Genomic DNA, 20120 nt, shown 5'->3' on the forward strand with positions numbered 1-20120 from the left:
GAGATTGCTGCTTTGCGCGCGGAGAACGATCTGCTGAGGAACCGGGTGCGTTGGTTAAATGACCAGGCCCGTTTTGCTGGGAATCGGCGTTGGGGAAGCTCTTCGGACGGGGAATAGAGTGATAGGGAGCTTTCTGATGCGGAAAACTCTTTCAGCGGCCAGTCCCTCTGAGCTGATTGCGGTGGGATTTCAGAATTTTTGGAGGAAGCCTCTTGTCTTTGCGCTTTCTTTTTTTGTCTTAGGGATCTTGGGGGCTTCGGGCCTGCGTGCCTATTGTCCTTACTCCCCTTTTTGTAGGCCTTTGGGCCAGGAGGAAGTGGTTTATGAATGGTGCCTTTCTTTTTCCTGTTTCTGATGTGTGTTTTCTCCTTACGTGTTTGCTTTTCTTTTGCATGCTTGCTATCTTGCGCATTTCTGAGCCCTTGTCGCTGCGTTCGATATTTTCGGCCCGGTGGTATTTTGTATGGGGTATCTAGCCGTACCTTTATGACGGGTTCCGAGCTCTTTGCCATCGAACGTGGTTTTTTTTTTTTTTCATCTTGTGGAGGTGTATGCCGGGCCCTTGTGACGGGGTCCGAGCCCTTTCTTTATGAACGCAGTTTTTTCCATCTGGTGGAGGTGTATGGATGGCTTGCTGGGGAAGTTATGTCGTGGGTAGGGGTAGAGACGTCCTTTCCGTATGGCGCTTCGACTTATGGCGGTTCCCTTGGGTTTCTCAATCGGCGCCACGTGTGCGCGTCCCATCGACTTAGAAAGGGTGGGAGATCGAACGAGAGGTGTCAAAACCTTAGCCCTTTTTAAAGCCTTTTTGGGGATTTCATTTTTTACTTTATTCCTTCGTCTTCCTCGATTAGAACGGGTTTTTCTCCGCGGCGATTCTTCTACGTGTTGCTTGTCGTCCACGCTTCGTTCGGTGAGTTCTGTGTCTTTGTCTCATAGCTTACGATGTCTGTTGCGACTGTGCCTCAGAGCCCCTCTTCCGCGTCGGTGGAGGTGGTGGAGAGGGCTCCGGTGAGAAAGAGGAGGCGGTTGTCTGTAGAGGGTGGGAGCGGCGTCGCTGAAGATGTGCGGCAGCCCACGGAGTTGAGGGATAGTTCCGGGGCCTCCGGGTCGTCGGTGGGGGCCGCTGCTTCGGAATCTCCGGCTCGAGTTTCTTATGCTCGTGGGGCGGAGATTGGGGACATTCGGCCTGGCGCCGTTATTCGTCCCGGCCGGGTGGCGTGTTTCAGGAATACTTTGGAAAAAGGGGCGGCGGAGAAAATTAGGAGGGAGTTCCATATCCCCGATGATTATGGGATTAGAGTCCCCTCCTTTGTAGAAGGGGTGTGTGGGGGTACCACGGAGGAAGAGGTAGCTTTCTACGTGGAAGCTTTCCGGGCGGGGGTTAGGTTCCCGCTCTTGGACATTATAATAGAGGCCCTCGAGTTTTACCAAGTGGCTCCTTCTCAACTGGCGCCTAATAGTTGGCGCACACTCCTGGCCTTTGTGGCCAAGGCGGGTCTTCATAAGGTTCAGCCCACCCTTCCGCTGCTCCGGGCCTGCGTGGCCCTCAGTCCGTTGGTGAAGGGGGAGGACAGCTGGCTTTATCTGACCCAGCGTCCTCAGGTGAAGATTGCAGCGAACTTGCCTTCGTCCATCAAGAAGTGGAAGGAGGAGTATGTGTTTGTTACCCCTCCATCGGACGGTGGCTGGGATTTTCCTCGTTCTTGGAGGCGCTCCGTTGAGTGGCGGAGGAAGTCCCTTCCCGACGAGTCTGACTACAGCAAGTTTGACTTGGGGAAGCTCGCCTCTGGGGAGGCTATTGACGTCTCCGAGTTTAGGTGGGAGAGGAGCCTGAAGAGGTTTGGCTTGGTGGGAGCTGTGGAGAGGAGGGTCCGTTGCACGGGCGAGGGAACGGGGGAGAGTTCAGCCAGCTATCGTGGTGAGCCCCTCCCCTCTTCCTCTCTCTTTTTTTTTTTTTTTTACTTTGAGCGATTGTTATTTTCTTGTTTTTGGCAGGAGAGATGTCTTCTTCTGGTGACGTTGGTAAGGGGAAGGAGGTTGCGGCGGTGACAACGGGCTTGTCGAGCCATAAGAAAATTCCTTCTGACTTTATGGCCGCGGCCAGGCTAGGTCGGTCGCAAGCGAGGCTCGCAACATCTATGCCTTCCAGCCCCTCTGGTCGAGCGGTTGGAGAGAAGGGGCCGGTTAGTTCCTCACCCCCGAGGTCTGAGCATCCTGTCAAGAGGGTCGCCGGCCGCGTGGTGTGTCCTTCAATCTTTGCGGAGGACGTGCCAAGTCGGATGGAGGGGGCGGTAATGACCAAGCTTCTTCTGGAGCGGGCGGAGCTTCCCCCGCAGAGTTTCCAGATGCGAGGGGAACTGTTTAAGCCTGGCTGGAGGATTGGTGTTGAGGACAGCGTTCTTGCGAATCCCCGGGTTGGGGTGGAGCTAGGGGTGACAACTGCCCTTCCTTGTGACGAGGCTGAGCTGAAGGGCTATGATCGTAGGGCCCTGGGGGCTCAGTATTTTCAATCAACTTCCTGCGTAAGTAATGGGTGGCCGGTTTTCTGATGGTATTTTTCTTTCCTCGCTGTTTTCGAGATTGTATGTTGGAATTTTTCTGATAACTTGCCTTTTGCAGTCCCAAAGTTATGCCAGGAGGATGGTGCAGTGCCTTCTTGAGGATGAGGCTGAGATAAGTGCTGTGGGGGAGCTAAACCGGCAGTTACGCGAGGAATTGGGCAGAGCCCGGGCGGAGAGAGCGACCTTTGATGACACTGTTGCTCAACTCCGGGAAGATCTCCGGGTAACTGTGGAGGGGAGGAGTCGTGCGTCGGACAAGTTGGCGCTGGCCCGGCGAACTCATGCCCGGGAATTGGTGAAGGCACGGGAGGAATGGCGCGACTCTGCGGAGTTTTTTAAGGCTGCGGCTGCGTTCAGCGTGGATATTGAGATTGATGCGTTTGCTGAATGCCGGCGGCGCGTTCAAGAGGTCGATCCTTCCTTCCCTCTCGATAAACTGATGCATGAGTCTGAGGTTGATCCTTTGCCGATACCGGCGGAAGTGGTGGAGCCGGTAGGAGAGGAGGTGGCCGCCCCGGTGGATCGCGTAGTTGCCGAAACTTCCGAGGGGGCCCAGTGATGTTGTGAAGGCCTCGGGGGGCTTGCTCTTTTCTTTTAATGTTCCTGGTTATTTGGTCTGTAATAACTTTTGAACTACCTATTTTTTTGTTTGGTATGTAACCGTATTGACATCTCTGCATATATACGATGCGCCGCGAGGTTTTCGAGTTCTTGCTGTTGGTCCTCAGGCCTTTGTGAATTTTGTTGGTGAGGGTATTCTTAGTGCACCCCGTAGGGCGTCTGTTTATGGGAGGACTATCTTCCCCTCGAATGATCAGTTCGGGGTTAATGGGTCCCGCCTGCCCTTAAAGGGGGAGGTCTTTTTTTTCATGGGGAGCGTTTTAGGGTATTCTCGGGGGGATCGGCCCCGATGTTACCTCTGTCTCACTCCCTGTTTTCTTTCGGGTCCCTCATTTATCGTGGGCCGGAAAGTGGAGATGTACGCTGCTTTTGTAGAAGTGCTTTTCCATTAATTTGTTGACAACAATACATCTTTGCTTCTAGAACACAAAAAGGAAACCAAAACACTTGTCATATTTTTAAAAGAAAGGCACGGAACTTACCCTGTCGTTTTACTGATAGAACTTTCGGAGGTTGTCCATGCTCCAACTGCGAGGGACCGGGGTCCCATCGAGGCGTTCTAGTTGGTAGGCCCCGGGTCGAAGTGCTCGAACGACTTTGTACGGTCCTTCCCATTTGGGTGCGAGCTTACCCGTGTTGCGGGGGTCTGATACCTCTGCACGCCGTAGCACCAGATCTCCAGGTTTTACCGAACGCTTTTTTACCCGGGCGTTGTAGTATCGTGCCACCTTTTGCTGGTAGGTGGCGGTTCGGAAGAGGGCTTGCTCTCTTTTCTCGAGCACGAGATCGAGGTTGTTCCGGAGGAGTTCGGAATTTCCCTGCTCGTCGTAATTCGCGGTGCGGAAGCTGGGGAGGCCAATTTCTAGCGGAATGACCGCTTCGGTCCCAAAGGTTAAGCTAAAAGGGGATTCTCCAGTTGCGGTCCGTGGTGTTGTTCGATAGGCCCAGAGGACGCTAGGGAGTGCGTCCAGCCAGTTTTTTCCGGCTTCTCCCAATCTCTTCTTGAGACTTTGTAGCAAAATCCTGTTGGTTACCTCGACCTGCCCGTTGGCCTGCGGGTGTGCTACGGAGGCGAAACGGTGTTCGATGCTTAGGCTATCACAGAATCTGCCAAATTCGGCGCTTGCGAACTGGGGACCGTTGTCTATTACAAGGGTCTTTGGAATGCCGAAACGGCAAACGACGTCGTGATAGAAGAACTTCTTCGTCGCTTTGGAATTGGGTTTCACCACGGCTTTGACCTCAACCCACTTGGTGAAGTAGTCGATGGCGACGTATAACATTGTATGCCCCCCGGGGGCCTTGGGGAATGGTCCGAGTAGATCCATGCCCCACATGGCGAAAGGCAGGGGTCTTGCTATCGCGGTGTACGGTGTAGCCGGTTGGTGGGGGGTGGTTGCGTACCTTTGACATGGGCTGCATTTTTTGACGAATTCCTTGGCGTCCCTAAGGACCGTGGGCCAGAAGTAGCCGTGCCTTACAATTTTTTGGGCTAGGGTCCTGCCGCCTCCATGGTCTCCGTAGATCCCTTCATGTACTTCTCGTAGCGCGTAGTCTGATTCGGAGGGTACCAGGCATCGGAGGTACGGCCATGTGTATGACCGTTTGTAGAGCCTGGGCCCGTGGACCATGTAATGGGCGGCTCTTGCGGTTAGGCGCCGGGCTTCCAGCTTATCTGCAGGTAGTATACCGTCTTTCAGGTATCGTATGATGGGGTCCATCCAGTTTGGCCCCGGTGGAATCTCCAGAACTTGTATCTCGTCGATGCTGGGGTGGGGCAGGATTTCTGTGAGCACGGCGCCGAAGTCATGGGTCTCTTCGGCGGCCATTCTTGATAATGCATCCGCTCGGTTGTTCATGTCTCGCGGCACCTGGAGGATCTCTACCTCTCCCATCCACTGCAGTTTCTCTTTTACCTTGTGGAGGTATTTTTTCATTATGAAGCCCTTGGCTTCGTATATTCCGTTTACTTGGTTAACGACAAGCTGTGAGTCGCTATAGACTTTCAACTTGTCCACGCCGAGCTCCGGGGCTAGACTTAGTCCTGCTAGTAAGGCTTCGTATTCGGCCTCGTTATTGGAGGCTTTGAAATCCAATCTGAGGGCATATTCCAGTGTGAACTCTTCTGGGCCGTGGAGGACCACTCCCGCTCCGTGTCCTTTATTGCCGGCGGAGCCGTCAACGTGCAGGATCCAAGGGGTCTCGCTGTTCTGTTCCGAGGAGTCCTGCATCCCGTCGTCGCAAACTGTGTGCGCAGTGGGGCCCCCGCCGCTCCCCATTGTTGCTGGTTCTTCGGCCGGGGCCGTGAATTCCACTATAAAGTCAGCGAGGGCTTGAGATTTGATAGCCGGCCTTGGGAGGACTTGTATGTCGAACTCGCCCAACTCGATGGCCCAACTTACCATCCTACCTGAGGTCTTTGGTTTTTGGAGAATCTTCCTGAGGGGCTGGTCGGTCAGCAGGACTATGGGGTGAGCCTGGAAGTAGGGGCGGAGCTTTCGAGCGGCACTGACGACTGCGAGGGCGAATTTCTCTATGTTCGAGTATCGGATTTCTGCACCGTGGAGAGTCTTGCTCACGTAGTACACAGGGTGTTCCTTTTTGTCGCTTTGTTTGGCCAACACCGCGCTTACTGCCGTGGGGCTGACGGCCAGATATAAAAATAGCTCTTCCCCCGGCTCGGGTTTGGCGAGTACGGGCGGTGTCTGGAGGTATTGCTTCAGAGAGTCGAAGGCCTCTTGGCAGGCCGGGGTCCATTCGAATTCCCGTATGTTTTTTAATTGTTTGAAGAAGGGTTGGCACTTCTCTGCTGATTTGGGCATGAATCGGCCGAGGGCCGTGATCCGTCCTGCGAGCCTCTGTACTTCTACTGCTGTCGTCGGGGGTTCCATGTCTAGGATGGCCTGGATTTTTTCTGGGTTGGCCTCGATCCCTCTTTGGCTGACCATGAACCCCAAGAACTTTCCGGAAGTTACCCCAAAGGCGCATTTCGCGGGGTTCAGCTTCATTCGGGCTCGTCGTAAGGTGTCGAAAGTTTCCTGAAGGTCGGAGATGTGTCTGGCGGCTTCCAGGCTTTTTCCAGCATATCGTCGACATACACCTCCACGTTCCTTCCAATTTGCGTTTGGAATAGCTTATTCACGAGCCGCTGGTAGCTGGCGCCTGCGTTTTTTAACCCGAAGGGCATGACAGTGTAGCAATAGACGCCCTGATCGGTGATGAACGCTGTTTTCGGGATGTCTGGCTCGTGCATTTTGATCTGATTGTAGCCTGAGAATGCGTCTAAGAAGGTGAGAAGTTCGTGTCCGGAGGTGGCGTCGATGAGTTGGTCAATGCGCGGGAGGGGATAGGGGTCTTTTGGGCAGGCCCGGTTGAGGTCGGTGAAGTCTATACAGGCCCGCCATCCTCCGCTAGCTTTCTTGACCATCACGACGTTTGACAGCCACTCGGGATACCGGATTTCCCTGACGAATCCGGCTTGTAGCAGTTTTTCCACTTCGGCCTTTATGTGAGTTTGGCGCTCTACTGCGAAGTTCCTCTTTTTCTGCCGGACGGGTTTAAGGGCGGGGTTCACATTCAACTTGTGGTCGGCCATTTCCTTGGGTATCCCGGGCATGTCCTTGGCGGACCATGCGAACATGTCTTTGTTTATTCTGAGGAAGTTGATCATCTGGTCTCGCAAGGGGCCTGTTAACATGGAACTTATCCGGACTTGTCTCTCCGGCTGATCTTGGGTCAGGGGGATGGAGTCTAGCTCCTCGGCGGGCTCTCCTCTGATTGCGCGAGCCCGCTGCCGAGGGTCTTCACTGCCGATTGTGAAGTTTTCGGCTGGGGCGTTGGTTCCTCTCAAGCTTGCCGCGTAGCACTGGCGTGCTATCATTTGTTGTCCCCTGACCTCTCCCACTCCGTTCGGAGTGGGGAATTTCATCTTGAGATGGGGGGTGGAGACTACGGCTCCCAAGTCTCTGAGAGCAGGGCGCCCAATGATGGCGCTGTAGGTGAACGGTATGTCTACGACTAGGAAGGTGGTCAGGATGGTTTTCTGCAAGGGGTACGCTCCGAAAGTCACGGGCAAGTCGATCTTGCCGTCTACCTGTACGGATGCCCCGGAGAAACCGTAGATGGAGTATTCTGCGGGTCCCAACCTTTCCCTGCCCAGCTTCATTTCTTCGAAAGTTTCGAGGTGTAGCACATTGACAGAGCTTCCTGTGTCCACCAAGATTTTTCCTATATCGAAGTTGGCGACGACTAGCCTGATGACCAGTGCATCATCATGCGGGACTTGCAGCCCGTCGAGGTCTTTGTTGGAAAAAGTGATGATCTGGTTTTCATGGGGTGGATTTGTTCAGGCCTTCTTGGAAGGTATATCCATGGAGAGTACCCGTTCCGCGTATGCCCGCCGACCGGCTGTTGTCGGCCCTCCCGCCGCGGGCCCGCCTGCGATGATATTGATTTTTCCTATGATGGTAGGCGGTTGCTCGCGAGCCTGTGGCTGTTCGGGGGGTCGCCTTTTCGGGGGCGCTGGTGGCGGCTCGTGTCGTGTCTGCTGCGGGATCGGCGTCGGCTTTGTGAGTGATGCCTACCGGGGGATCGGTGTCGGCTTGTGGACCGGCGGCGGTTTGGTGAGTGATGCCTACCGGGGGATCGGTGTCGGCTTGTGGACTGGCGGCGGTTTGGTAACCGATGCCTACCTCTGGGTTCGTCGAGCGGGCGCTGGGCCTCGCATGGGCTTTTGTCAGGACTCCTGAGGTACTGGTTTAGGTGTCCTTCTTCGGCCAGCCTTTCCAGCTGGAGGCGGAGGTGGAAGCAGTGGTCAGTTTCGTGGCCGTGGTCCCCGTGGAATTCGCAGAATTTCCTGGGGGACCTCTTCTTTGGATCTGTGGCCATTTTCTTGGGGGGGGTCAGGAGACCCTGATCCCTAATAGCTGATAGAACGTGGGAGAGGGGGAACTTTAGCGGGGCGGTTCCCAGCCTTTCGAAGACGGGGATAGGGTTACGGCCCGTCTGTCTTTCATCGGTTCGTGGCCTTATGGCCCTTCGGCCGTCGCTTTTTCTCTCGTCGGGACCGGGCCGATTCTGTTCTCGAGCGCAGGCTTCTTCTGCTCGGACGAACTTATCAGCCTTTGATTCAAGCTCCTGTAGGTCCCGCGGGGGCTTGAGGGTGAGGTACAGCTTAAGATTCGGATCGGTGGTGGCATGCTTTAGTGTGGCGACCGCTATCTGGACGTCCATGTTGGAGAGTTGAGCCAATTCGGCGTTGAACTTCAACATGAAGTCTCTTAGGGTCTCGTTTCTGCCTTGGCGGAGGGCTAGGAGGGCGTCCGCGGGATCATGGCGGAGGCGGTTGTTGGCGAACCTTGTGCTGAACTTTCGCCCGAATTCGTGGAAGGATGCGATGGAGTCGGGCTCCAATCTCATGTACCAGTCGTTGGCGGTTTTTCTTAGTAGGGATGCAAAGGCTCTGCACATGAATCCATCCGACGCGCCTCGAAGCGTCATTACTCTCTTGAAAGTCTGGAGGAACTCGAGGGGGTCCGTGCTCCCGTCGTATAGACCGAAGCGGGAGAGGTCTACGCCTGCTTCTACGGGGGTCTTTAAGACCTCTGAGGTGAACGGGGATGCCGTTTCCCTTTCCCACTCATCGAGGATGCCGTGGGCGTAGGGTTTTTTCATTTCTAGTTTTACCTCTCGGATTTGCCTTTGCAGGTCCGCTATTGGATCCAAGCTGGGCGGTTGTGCCGATGTTGCAACTTCTTCTGCCTGAGCCAAGGGCGGTTCCCTGGGACGGGTATCTTGGACAGGGGGGGCGCGGCTGTTAGTAACCTGTCTCCCGCTGCCTCGCTGGTGTCCCCCGGTTGCGTGGGGCGAGGGGCTATTTGTTGATGGGGACGCCGTTCTGCGAGTCGGCGCTCGCTTTCGCCGGGGATGTCATTCCCCTAACTGTTCCTCGTTGCCTTCGTCGTAGGCTTCTGTCCGGTCCCGTGTCGTCCGGGGCTTTTCCGAAGCCGGAAGAGGCAAACGCTGGAGTAGTTTGTTGCGAAGTTCGTTGAACATCTCCATGGTGGGGACCATCTGCGGCGTGCTAGAGGAGGGTCGGGGTCGGTCCGAAGGCGGTGAGTTTCTCTCTTGGGAGCTTGAGGAGCTGGCTTGTGCGCGCTGGGCCTGACTCCTGGTTATTACCCCTGTTTCTGGCTGTTGGGTGTGGTTTCTCATCGCCATAAGGCGTTCAGTTACTCGACGAGTCCCACGGATGGCGCCAATATGATGGCGTCTGGATCCGGGTCTGCGATCGCGCGGTCGGTAGAGGGCCTCCGCGGGGTCTGCAATCACAAACAAAAGGGGGTCAGGGGTGGGTCCCGGACGACCACTTCGACACCCAAGTCAGATCCTTTGACCAGTCAATATAAAGAACAGCTAGAAAGGGAGGGAGTTTTGGCCAGGGTTACCAGGGCCGGTGCGCGGGGACATTTCTGGGTGCATAAATGAGTGAGTCGGAGGGGACTAGCAGGGAGGGCAGGATGGGATTCCTGGCCTCCTCTGTTGTTGCCTCGCCTCTTTTTCCGATATTGCGGGGTGGAGGATGGGTGAATTCCCTGCTTTCCGGGGCCAAAAGAAAAAAAGGGTCCCCCTCTTCTTCCTTTCCCTCCCCTTTTAAAGGGAGGTGCGCGGCCCTTTTCATCATTATGGAGGGAAAAACTTCCTTTGCAAGATTGGGCCGTCCCTCTGCCTCGCCGGCGCGCGTGGCTTTGGCGGCCATTTCCTTCCCTAATTTGTGATGATGAGGCCTGGGTGGTGAGAGGGCGACATGTGTCATGAATGTGTGGTCTTTGCCGTTTTCCAACACCCTTCTTCATGATGGTTGGGCTCTGCTCGTGCATGGATGACACGTGGCGATATCTGGGAGCGTAGCCGTATTTGTGCCCCATCAAGGAGTATGTGGGCCGCATATGAATGGAAAGATGTTGTCAAGAAAGATTCTCAGACTTGGATATTACTGGCCGACGATGGAAGCAGATTGCTACGCCTATGTGAAGAAATGTCACAAATGTCAGGTCTACGCCAATCTCATCCATGTGCCGCCTTCTCAGTTACATTCTCTTACTTCGCCGTGGCCATTCTCAGTATGGGGAATAGATATCATCGGGAAGATAAGTCCGAAGTCTTCTAGTGGGCATGAGTATATCTTGGTTGCCATCGATTACTTCACAAAGTGGATAGAAGCTACTTCGTATGCATCGTTGACCTCGGCTTCTGTTGCGAAGTTCGTCAGAGCGAATATCATTTGCAGATATGGAGTACCACATGAACTAATTTCAGACAATGGGTCCCATTTCAAAAAGGAGGTGGCGCGCCTGTGTGAGGAGTTTAAGATCAAGCATCATAAGTCTTCGCCATATAGACCCCAAACAAATGGAGCTGTTGAAGCTGCTAACAAAAATATCAAGGTGATCATCAGCAAGATGACCGAGACTTACAAAGATTGGTCGAACAAGCTCCCGTATGCTTTGTGGGCCTATAGGACGTCGATCAGGTCCTCTACAGGCGCAACTCCATATTCTCTGGTGTACGGAATGGAAGCTGTCTTGCCTGTTGAACTGCGAATTCCCTCCCTGAGAGTGATGATGGAAGCTGGGTTGCCAGAATCTGTTTGGGCTCAAGCTAGATATCAAGAGTTACAAATGATTGACGAAAAGAGGCTGAAAGCATTGTACCATGTTCAGGGGTATCAGCGCCGTGTCGAGAGAGCCTTCAACAAGAAAGTTCGAGTTCGAGACCTCAAGAAAGGAGATCTTGTTCTGAAATCCTTCCGGGCATCGGTATATGATCCCAGGGGTAAATTCAAGCCAAAATGGTCAGGTCCATACATTGTTGACGAAGTCCTGCCTAGAAAAGCCGTCAGACTCCTCGATGAAAATGGAGAAAAACTAACAGAGCCAACAAACCTTGACCAACTCAAGAAATACTATGCTTAAGGCACCAGAAGGCCTTCCTTGGCCGACCAGAGCTTCAAACTAAAAATTCTTACTTAACATATCAAAAGAATCCTTTGCAAAACCCTTTTGAGCTTACACAAAATCAAAATATTCTATTTTCATAACCCATAAACTAGGGGCATTTGTGCCTTGAACTACGCGCGACCTGATCCTCATCCTTTGGGGGTACGTAGGCAGTCTGGCTAGTCCGGATTCGGTCGAAACCTTGGAGAACTTATCAAAATTTCGTCCCTTCAAACCCTAACCTACCTAAAAAGTCCTTTTGGTGCAATAGGCAAAGGTTTGTAGCTAAAAAAAAAAAAAAAAAAGTAAAAGAAAAAAAATTGGAGTCTGAAGGCCCGTTAGATTGAAAACCCGCAAGGGCGATCTAAGCAAAAGTTAGGGTCATTCACCTGCTAAGTTGAAAACCCGAAAGGGCGGCTTAGGCAAAAATTAAGGTGTGAGCCTGCTGGATTGAAAACTCGCAAGAGCAATTCAGGCAAAAATTAAGGCAAGCGGTCCGCCAGATTGAAAACTTGAAAATGGCAATCTGGTCAGTGGTAGTGACCTCTAAAGAAGCTGAACAACTGGAGGCAGACAAGACTTGTAACCCAATAATGGCATCATTAAAGTCTGAATAGTGCCAGCATGACTTACTTTGATATTCCTCTAAATAAGGGGCATTTAAGACTAAGCAATCAAAGGGGTTTAATGACCATGACGGTAATACCGAACAGGGAATGAATCACTTTTAAGCATGGTATTCGAGTCACTCTAAGAGTGGTTAACCTTCACCAATTTAAAATGTTGGTCAGGTCAAGAAGCAAGTTGAGTCTTTCTCGAAATCCAAGTCCTGTGTTTGTCAATGTCTTTTACTTGTCACTTGTCGAAGTCTGTCGCGTGTCAAGTCAAAATCTTCAAGGTCTTGTATGGTCTGTACCTTTCCCAAAGCTGGGGTGACAGGCGCCAAAGCAAGACGTCTCGTCTCCGGAAGACAGATTAAATCAGAACAAGGTTCAGAAGAATAGCAAGCTATCAGGCCTATTGAAATTTTGTTGGCTGGCAGATTGGAAAGAGTCCTTTCAGGCAGAATTGATCTTATGGTTCTCATGTTTCCTCTACGCAGAGAGCTTTGTAAATCCAATATTCATGAAATAAAATATTTGTTGCCCTGCATTTGTATTGCTTTATTAAGACTCTAGTAATGGAAGTATGAAATGCACTAGGGGCATCTTTTATGACTTGGCAAATCACGCCAAGTCATAAAAGCTGTCAAATCCACAAGGACAATCAGAATAAACCAATGTCCCCGGCAAGTTGAGATGAGAGAAGCTCAAGCACATCTCGAGCCAGGCCTCCAAATTCCCCAGCTAAGCCTACTTTATAGCCAGCTCACAGCAAAGCTAGTCCCCAAGGGGAGTCTAGCATCTTACCTCCCAGAGAGTCTGCTGTCAACTGCTCAAAGCATTTAATCCCCAGCAAAATCCAATTCTTTAAAAAAGGGTCAATATCCAAAATCCCAGCAAATCATGAGAGTCCGGTCCTCAGCAAGGAACTCACACTCCCATTTTCTCGGCAAGAGACAAAGCAATTCTCAAGGGGATCAATCTGAATCAATCAATCGATCCAAATCAATCAATCAATCCAACAGGCAAAAAAAAAAAAATAGTTCCCGCTTCTTTGGAGAGACAAAGTAATCTCCAAAGAAATCAATCCAAATCCATCAATCCAAATCAATCAATTCAAATCAATCAATCAATCAAAAGCAGGAGAGTATCAATCTTTTCATAAGAGTTTTACTCCTCGATCAAATTCCCTTTTGCTTGTTACTGCGTGAGGGTTCCGCATAACAACGCTTTCCCTTTTGGTTAGTGCGTGAGGGTTCCACCTAATTAAAATTCCATCTTTTGTTACTGTGTGAGGGTTCCACATAACAAATTTCCATTTGCTTGTTACTGCGTGAGGGTTCCGCATAACAACGCTTTCCCTTTTGGTTAGTGCGTGAGGGTTCCGCCTAATTAAAATTCCATCTTTTGTTACTGTGTGAGGGTTCCACATAACAAATTTCCATTTGCTTGTTACTGCGTGAGGGTTCCGCATAACAACGCTTTCCCTTTTGGTTAGTGCGTGAGGGTTCCGCCTAATTAAAATTCCACCCTTTGTTACTGTGTGAGGTTTCCACATAACAAATTTTCCTTGCTTGTTACTGCGTGAGGGTTCCGCATAACAAGGCTTTCCCCTTTTGATTAGTGTGTGAGGGTCCCGCCTAATTAAAATTCCCTCTTTAGTTACTGTGTGATGGTTCCACATAACAAAGCTTCCCTGTGGTTGGCGTGTGAAGGTTCCACCTAACCAAATCTCGCGTTTGTTAGTGCGCGAACGTCCCGCCTAACCAAAAATTCCAATTTTCAAGGCGTGAAGGTTCCGCCTGATTGTTCCAGCCTCATTTTCAGTGCGTGTGGGTTCCGCCTGATTGTTCAAAGTCCAAATTGCCATTCAATAAAAAAAATCCAATCCCTTTTGTATTTTTTCATTTGAAATTTTGGGCCGATCAAAATGTGTTGTCTCTTCAGCTTTGGCATTCGTGCGACAAGCGCCCTCTGCCAAAGAGGGGCATCTGTAGACACCCCATTTTGACTGGACTATTTTCCCCCAAAATCGAATAAATTCTCGAAATCGAATAAAATCCCAATCCCGAAGTTTAGTCGAGATCCCGGAATCGAATCCCAAAATTTTCGAAAAATCAAACCCGAAAACCCTAAAAATGCCCATTTCCATATATTTTGGAAATCGTTTGAAAGCCTGGGTGATCTCTGAACCCCATTGGCACCCTTCGTTCAATTGCCCTGATCCTCTATCTCATTTTCGCAAAAATTTGAAAGAATTACAAAATACCCCTGAGTTTTGGTATTGGCACCTCTCTATGCGAATTTCTCAAGTGTGGATGATGCTAACTCGACCTCTCCTTGATATTTTACTGGCTTACCTTGTCTCTTAGTGTTTAGACCGTGATTAAATGGGTACATTTTCGAATTAAAATCTGTCAAAGGACAAGCTGAGTTTGTGTGATTATCAAAGCGAGGGTGAGGTTGTTTCATTTGCAAATGAAAGGGGTTTGATTTAAACAAGGAAGGTGTGACAATACCAAGCCCTTGTATTAAAAAGAGAAAGATATATTTGTCTTTTTTTTATTTTTATTTACTTGGGGCAGCCCACTCAAGTGCAAAAGAAAGAAATAAAATACACTAGATGGGGGGCTGCCCATGAGAGAAAGGGGGGGCATAATATTTCACTTCCCATTTGCAGGAGGGCATTATTGGAAATCTCCATTGCTTCCTCTGCAAGCCACAAACATATGCCATTAGATTAAAGAGATGAGGTGTAGGGCTTGGATCAGCTAGGCACTCTAGGTTTTAGGGTTTCTAGGATAGAATTAGGGCAAGAGGGATAAGGAATCAAGGGTGGGGATGATCCAATTCATCAAAAAGGGGAATGGATGGCTGAGATTAAAAGAGGGTTTCAACCCTAACTATAAAAAAAAGAGTCTCGTAGGTAGAGGGAGGGGCCCCATTTTTGAAGAGGAGAACAACAGCAGAGGAGTTTTTTTTTTTTCTAAAAAAAAAGAGGAGAGAAGTAGAGGAGGGAAGAGGCCATCATCCCAATCCACCACCACCAAACCCTCTTACCACAGCCACCCCCTACCTCCCCAAAGTTCAACATCTAAACCCATTTCAAACTCACCCCCAACCTCCATTGATTCCGGTGGCCTTACCGGAATCCGGCACCACCACCACCGTCCTCTACCTCCATCTCCACCCCAACACCACCCTTCGAAAATCCTCCACCATCCTCCACCTTCACCTCCCCCAACCACCGAAGCCCAAACCCATTTTCCCCAACCCCAAAAACCGAAACCCATTTCTGCATTTCGAAAATCCGGCACCACCACCACCGTCTTCTACCTCCATCTCCACCCCAACACCACCCTTCGAAAACCCTCCTCCATCTCCACCTCCACCTTCCTCCAAACCCAAAACCGAAACCCCCTTTTCTACACCTCAAAAAATCTGAAACCCATCCACCATCCTCCACCCACCTCCACCATCCTCCACCTCCAGCTCCACCACCACCCAACCCTTCGAAAATCCCCCACCGTCTTCCACCTACACCTTCCTCAACCCCCAAAGCCGAAACCCATTTTCCCCACCTCCAAAAACCGAAACCCACTTCGAAAAACCATCTCTTCTCCTCCCTCCACCACCATTACCCCCATTCAAAAAAAAAAAGGGGAAAAACAGAGAGAGAGAGAGAGAGAGAGAGAGAGAGAGAGAGAGGAGATTTGTGGGTTTGGAGGTCAGCCACCATTGACCACCACCATCATCTCTGCAAATCCAGCCGGTTTCGACTACCCTACCTTCGATCCGACCTCCGACCATTTTCTTCTACCTCCATCCACCATCCCGGCCACCCCCTTCTTCCGACCCCACTCCACCTTCAACTTCCAAAACCAAAACCCACGATCTCCTCCAACAGCCACCTCCCAATCTCAACCATCATTCTCAAACCCATTTCGTTTTTTTTTTATCTATTGAAAACCCACAACCTTCTCCGACCACTAACCCATTAGCAGCCACCAAGAAGGCTCACTACAGCCACCAGGCTCATCAATTCCATCACCCTCCCTTGCTGTCAAACCACCTCCTCTTCAAATTATTACCATCAGCCACCTCCGACCACCCCATCTGCAACTTCCTATCGAATTTAACCCAAATCCTATTCTCCACTACCTCCCCCCCTCTTTCCTCACCTATAGTCACTGTGACCATCATATCCACTGCTCATGTATTTAAATCCTTCATCGTTTGGATAGATGAATAGAAAAGATATTTTCTAAGGAGCTTTGATAAAGGGAAACGAAGGCCAAAGTCCACCCACTGTCCACCCACTCTGGACATCTACTCAGGTAAGGTTCTACCCTTCAATTTAGCATATGGTTCAAATGCGGATCATGTTTGCCATTCTAATTTAGAGATTCCTTCTTTTTCGGGTCATTCTTTTCAAGTTCCTCGAGATTCTTTGCGTTTCGAGATCCTATCGATTTTGGGAACCCTTGTCGGGTTTAGGCAATGACGAACGGCAACCTCTTGAGCCAAAACCCCCCTTTCGATCAGAAGGGATAAAAATACATAAAAATCAAATAACAAAAATCCAAAAAATATAAAAAAACACTCAAAGCGTATTTCGAAAAGCATTCGAACTACGTTGGCTTGATCCCTTTCTACAGGGTACGTAGGCAGCTTGGGATTCTCGTCCCAAGTTCAGTCAAACTTTTCAATAAAATCATTTAAACCCTTAAAAAAAATCATTTCAGCATCTAAAAATATCTTTCAAGCTTTCCCCAAAAATACAAAAACCAAAATGGGCAAGGATGGTGATTACCAGGTCTCTCGGAGCCTTCCTTTCATTTCATTTCCGATTTTGATCGGGGTTTTCCGATTTTATCGGTTTTCAGATGTTTTATCGGGTTTTGGGACGGGCGACGACGTAGCGTGGCCCCTTCACAGGGATTGCTCTAGCCGAGCCCAACAATAGGCTATGACGATCGCGAGACTTGTCCGATCTTTAGCGGATCAGGATCACTGAGCTCGATTCCCTTAGAATCGCTCCCTGAGTCTATCGTATGTCCCATTTTCTTTTCCCTGGCATTTTGGGTTTGCACATACCGTCTATTTTCTGATTCCTTTCTTCCCTCACATCTTTTAGTTTATCGTATGTTTGTCTTTGGTTCCTTGTGTGTTTACTTTCAGCTTGCTTATTCCTTGTGCATTTAGTCTCACATGCTTAGCTGTAGATATTTACTGCTTTTCTGCTTATCATATATGCTATTACTTGCTTAGCTGTAGCTGTGCATGCGGATGTTATTGCTTTCCTAGATGTGATGGGTTAGGAGTAGATGCGGTGAGTTAGGATTTGGATGTTTATTTTCTTTTGCCCATCCCCGGGTCATGCATGCTTAGATAGACGTTTCTTCGGGGATACTCGTTCCCATTTCACATGATTTTAGCCCAAAACTCTTCAAAATTAATTAAAAATAGCATAAGAGACCAGGTGCTTGCACTTGGGCGAATTGGGGGTGCTTAACACCTTCCCCATTCGTCATCAGGCACGGACTTTTGTATCTCTGGTTATCCGTTGCAACAGAGTATTTCATGGGATCCAGGGCCTACTTCCCTGGATGGCGACTCTTCTTTGTTATAGGTACATCTTGGTTCCGGGCTAGCCCTTGAATCGAGAGGTATCTCATTTATATCGCCACCCATGCTGTGAGTGGCATCATTTCGAGAGTTCCTTAGTAGAGCTCTCCTTCACATTGTGGAGATCTTAGAGGATTAACGTGGGATCTCGTGTCCCTCGCTCACCGTCCTCGGGATCTGGGTCCACATCCGTCTCCACTTCTTCATGGTTGGTTTTGCCCCTCTAACCTCAGGGGTGTCTCAGCAGTACCTCCCTCTGTCCCTGAGCTAACCCAGCGAATGTAGGATTCAAAGAACATGATGTATGCGGATGCCCCTGCCATGGCTGCTATTTGATTGCCTCTGCCATGTTTAGAAGCAAGATGAGCACCAAGTAGATGAGCAGATCATGATCAACGTGCAGAACAAGAACTGAAGTTCGTTGAAGGTCAATGGATCCCCAACAATGTGAAGTCAAGTTTATGCGACATCCCCCCTCGGGGGCTGCCCATGGCTGCAACTTTTATTGGAAACTCAATCCAGGAGATGTTACCGACTGACACAGAGTGTCAGACCAGTTTACTGTCATGTTTAGACAGAAATCTTTCTTCTATTGGTACACTGGAGGGGGGATGGACAAGATGGAATTTTTGGAGGCTGAAAGCAACATAAACGATCTGATGTTGGAATGTCAGCGGTATCAGGATGCGACAGCATTCAGCCTCATGAACGATCCGGTGTCAGAATATCAGCGGTGTCAGGATGCGATAGCCGAAGACGAAGGTGATTATGAAGATGAGGCAGAAGAAGGGCTCAAGAGATGTGAGGTCTTTGAAAAAGGGATGAAATTGGTGGTAATGCTGATATGTGAGAATGAAGCTGCTCTATGAATGCTGATGCTTTGATATATCCTCTTATCCCAACTTGAAAGTTTGGATGGTTGTGGGAGGAGATGGGGCTTTAGGTAGGGGTAATGCATTCTGGCTCTTTATAGAGCTTTGTTAGTTGATGCTTGGAGATAGATCAAAGATATCTGAGAAATGTTGATGTTGACTTTGAGAGCCAATATATGCTTACTACAAATAAAACAATAAGAAACTAAAGTGACATTTAGGAACATGTAGAATTGATGGAGAGAAACACATAGGGGGTCGATTTACGATATTTGGTGGTCGATTTATCACTTCCCTATATATATGGTTACTGTTAATGGGTACATTGTGCGTAGTCTTTTGTTCTTGGAGAGAGTAAGTTCATTGGTCATATACGTCATTGATATCACAATGGATAATTAAGAAATGATGTGAAAAAAATGGTGATGAAGGTCACAAAATTCATTTGTAAAAAAAAGTTCTGTAAAAAGTTTTCTGATTCTTCTACAATGGGTAGTACTTTAGGAATATTGCAAAATTTATAGTCCTTAATAGGAAAAGGTGGATTGCATGATCAATAAGTCAAAGTTGGGTTGGGTCGGATTGAGATTTTTCTAAAATGTGAATTGGAATCAACCCGATCCCAAGGATTTTGTGCGGTGTCCACCCGAAAAATTTCTCGAAAATACGTAGGTGATAGGGCATCTCTATGGGGCCAAGGATTTTGTAAGTTGTCCACCAAGGACAGAAGCTTACTGTCTCATGGAACATTCTACCTTACTAAGGTTCCCTCCATGTAAAGATCCTCATCATTGCCAAGACCATGAAACTGAATAACCAGATATGATACTCAATTTCAGTTCTACTGCTAATCGCTCGTCCTGTAAACATGTTGCATCAGATAATACGGTATTCATAAGTGCTCCACTTTTCAAATTTTTATCTTTTTTAGACGTACAATTTGCTGGTCTTTTATTTCCTTTTCTCTATTACATAATGCAAAAGAATATTTCAGACCAGTTAGGGCTGGATGCATGCATCAAACTCTTTGAGCAAAGTCCTATGAAGGACTTTACTTCTTCCTAGGTTCACTTTTGAGCTCTAGAAGAACTACAAGTCCCTGTTTGTGGATATTCACCATGGGTTATTTGAGACATCTTGCTTCAAGCTGGTTTGAAATTTGAAAAGCAGGTTGTGCGTGCTTTTTTATTAATTTATGAGAACTAATAATAGTTGCTATGTGCAGGATAAGTGAGTGAACTGACAAGCCAAGGTGAAGCTCAAATTTACTCAAGTTACCCTCCTCAAGTATGTTAGAGAATTTGAGATGTCCAAGGATTGTGATGGTATGTTTACTTATTATTTCTGTCCCCAATCCTTTTTAAGGCTTTTCTAATTATGCTGCCTACCATTAAACAAAATTCTTATGTTGCCATTTGTTTGCCTCATAAATCACATTTCACAAAACATACTAATTGTTACCCATTGATTATCTTCACTATAGTGTTTGATGCTTGTATTCTACTTTGAAATTGGAATCTTAGAGATCTACATATTTGGTTGTTTCTGTAAAAAAAAATTTCTGCAGTCTTTACACCTGTTGGTTTTATTTTATTCCACTCAACACAATTAAAAGAATATAGGTTTCATTCATCAGCCAATATTCCAAGAGTGCTTTTGCATTTTTTCATTCATCATCTAACACTCTTTAACCACAGTAATGCTTTTGCAATTTTTCTATTCCGAGAATGAGAAGCGAAGCATTGAAGATCGCATCCTCAACATCTCTACACAGAAGAGAAATGTGGTAAGAAACATAGGCAATGAAGTAAAGAGGTACATTGTGGACCCAATGAA

General features: G+C 48.9%; 1 long non-coding RNA gene across 1 annotated transcript in view; it reads left to right on the top strand.

Moving 5' to 3' along the window:
- LOC143860059 (uncharacterized) overlaps positions 1-19653 on the top strand; it is a 36013-nt gene extending 16360 nt beyond the window's left edge. The window contains exon 4 of the long non-coding RNA XR_013239567.1: positions 19510-19653. This is a non-coding gene — a long non-coding RNA (uncharacterized LOC143860059). The remainder of the gene's footprint in view (positions 1-19509) is intronic.
- The last annotated feature ends 467 nt before the right edge of the window (positions 19654-20120 follow it).

Source organism: Tasmannia lanceolata, unplaced genomic scaffold (genome assembly GCF_043159265.1).
Source record: "Tasmannia lanceolata isolate RefF3 unplaced genomic scaffold, GAP_Taslan_0.1 ptg000037l, whole genome shotgun sequence".
NCBI classification, from domain to species: domain Eukaryota; kingdom Viridiplantae; phylum Streptophyta; class Magnoliopsida; order Canellales; family Winteraceae; genus Tasmannia; species Tasmannia lanceolata.